General features: G+C 42.3%; 1 pseudogene; it reads right to left on the bottom strand.

Moving 5' to 3' along the window:
* Window positions 1-555: 555 nt before the first annotated feature.
* LOC139004838 (elongation factor 1-alpha 1 pseudogene) lies at window positions 556-1747 on the bottom strand (annotated as a pseudogene).
* Window positions 1748-2984: the final 1237 nt, after the last annotated feature.

Raw genomic sequence — 2984 nt, 5'->3', positions numbered from 1 at the left:
GCAACAGATCAAATACAAATATCTGAATAACTGCCTGCCAGATAGAATGTCACAATAGTTCCTTAGCATTTTACATAATGACCTCTTCCAAGTTTAAATACCTCTTAACTTTCTGTTCTATCTAATAACAACAACAAAAAATGCTGGCTTATTTCTTCTCCAAAAGTCTCAGATGAGTTTATATGGGGCTAAGCTTCAAATTTACCTTTACTAACTAGTCTCTCACTGTTATCTTCAGTGAGTTCTCTCTTTCCCCCATGTTTCTCTTTGGGTAAGAGTTCTGAAAGAGCCATCCGTAGTTCTAATCTTGGGTCATCTTTCATTCTTTATTCCCTCATTAAACTTTGTTTTAAATGGGTCTCAAAATTCTGTGACAGATTTTTGGTCAAGTTGTTACCATGAAAAAGTACTGATTTTAAAAACTAATAACGTAAAACTCTCTCTCTCTCTCTCTCTCTCTCTCTCTCTCTTTCACACACACACACACACACACACACACACACACACACACCACCACCACCACCACCACCGCCACCACCAAATGGTCTACAAAACATTCTCCTTTCCTTCTGAAGGTTAAACCTTCTGAAGGTTAAACCTAAATAGCTTTTTCCAAGAATGATGATCAAGCTTCTCCTTCAGCTCAGCAATTTTGCAAGCGATGTGAGCGATGTGACAATCCAGCACAGGTGAACAGCCAGCACTGATTTGGCCTGGGTGGTTCAGGATAATCACCTGAGCTGTGAAGCCAGCTGCTTCCACTTTTTGCTGTCACCAGCCACATTGCCACAGCTAACATCTTTGACAGACACGTTCTTGACATTGAACCTACCTTGTCCCCAGGAAGAGCTTCACTCAAAGCTTCATGGTGCATTTCAACAGACTTTACTTCAGTTGTAACATTGACTAGAGCAAAGCTGACCACCATGCGGGCTTTCAGAACACCAGTCTCCTCTGGGCCCACAGGGACAGCACCATTTTGTAGATGTCCTGGAGGGGCAGACACAGGGGCTTGTCAGTTGGATGAGTTGGTGGCAGGATGCAATCCAGAGCTTCAAGCAGTGCGGTTCCACTGGCATTGCATCTTCACTGGTGATTTTTCCTCCCTTGAACCAAGACATGTTAGCACCTGGCTCCAGGATATTGTCGCCATCCCAACCAGAAAACTGCACAAATGCTACTGTAGACAATTTTCTTAATGGACGTGCTGACTTTCAAGTAACTTCCTCATATCTCTTCTGGCTGCTGGACGACTCAGTGGAATACATTTTGTTAGACCAACAATCATTTGTTTCATACCCACCTAGTGTGTAAGCCAGAAGGGCATGCTCATGGATCTGCGCATTCCTGGAGATACCCGCTTTGAATTCACCAACACCAGCAGCAACAATAAGGACAACACAGTCAGCCTGAGATGTGCCTGTAATCCTGTTTTTGATGAAGTCTCTGTGTCCTGGGGCATCAAGGGTGGTCACATAATACTTGGTGGTCTTGAATTTCCACAGGGAAAAAACAATGACGATACGATGCTCGCGTTCAGCTTTCAGTTTATCTGAGACCCAAGCATACTTTTAGGAGCCCTTCCTTATCTCAGCAGCCTCCTTCTCAAAATGTTCATTGTTTTTTTTGTTTTTTTTTTGTCAATCGCACATTTGCAGATCTGTTGGCCAGTAGTGGTAGATTTGCTAAAATCTACATGTCCAATGACAATGATGTTGATATACTAGTAAGTCTTTTCCTTTCCCATTTTGGCTTTGCTTTAGTAGTGGTTGTTCCAACACCTGTGTTCTGATGGCAAACCTGTTGTGAAAAGCTTGGGTCATCTTGCTACGAAGGCAATTGGCCAACAGGAACTGGGTATTGCTCTCCTCAGAAACCATTCAGACAATGACAACATTATTATGATCAAGAAACAATGAGATCTCAAACAGGGGAAAACTTGTAATTTTATTTCTCTCCTCATCGTCAGAATATTTTTTAAAACTTATAGTTTTATAAACACCTAAGATCTTCTTTTGATTTTCTATAGGAGAAAGCTGCCCCCAAGTTCTTGCTCTGATGCCAGATAATTTAGTTCCTCCATGTGTGTCCCTGAACCTTTTCAAGCTGCTTCCCCAGTGCTGGAGTTCAGAGGGAGTGAGTCTGAGTAAGTAGGTGTATGGGGCCCTTTAAGAGGAACTGCCTGGGTCTCTGGCTGCCTCCATGTCACTCAGCCACAATCTCCACTGGTTTTTATGGCCCCAAATTATAGGGGCTTCTCTTCCTGGCACTGGAGCCCTGGCCTGAGGCATCTGGTGTGGGGTTGGGACCCCTTGCTCCTCAAGGCAGGAACTCTATGGTCCATATATCACTCCCCATTAAAAAAAAATGCCACACATGGGTGTTGGACCAGCCCATTCCAGGCCTCCACCCCTCTTACCCATCTCAATGTGTATTCTTCTTTAATTCTCTTGTTGTGGGGCTTTTCTTCAACTATATTTCAGGTGGTTCTGAATTATGGTTATTCTATGGTTTAGTTGTAACTTTGATGTGGTTCTGAGAGAATGTGAGTATCATGTTTATCTACACCACTATCTTGGCCCCTTCTCTGTGACATATTTTTTTTATTGCTTGTCATGCAGCAGCTAGACATGGCATTCCCTAGATCTCCATTTGTGTTTCAGTGATCCTAGATCCAAAGAAAGCTATGAAAGTACCATACTTTGTTGTGTTTTTTAAATTTTTATTTAATTTAGACTTTTAATATTTGCAAGTGGGATAAAAAAGAGTTTGGCTCCTGAGAATTAACTGTATCTGCAAAGACCTCTGAGGAGGTAGCATTATATAAAGGGAAAGTGAATCCAGAAGAGGAGGGCATCTCACAACAGCTGATGTTCCATTCACAGACTTCCCCTGTTTTCTTTTTACTCTGGGAAACTCAAATTAGCCTTGAATTAAGGCTTAAGAGTGGCCATTTGAAACTGTGGTTAATTAAAGGTTGGACT

The sequence above is a fragment of the Myotis yumanensis genome, unplaced genomic scaffold (genome assembly GCF_028538775.1).
Source record: "Myotis yumanensis isolate MYYU_CA2020_CCGP unplaced genomic scaffold, mMyoYum1.0.hap1 SCAF_3, whole genome shotgun sequence".
NCBI classification, from domain to species: Eukaryota; Metazoa; Chordata; class Mammalia; order Chiroptera; family Vespertilionidae; genus Myotis; species Myotis yumanensis.
The sequence above is the reverse complement of the archived record's forward strand: the minus strand, read 5'-3'. Positions and strand labels throughout refer to the sequence as shown.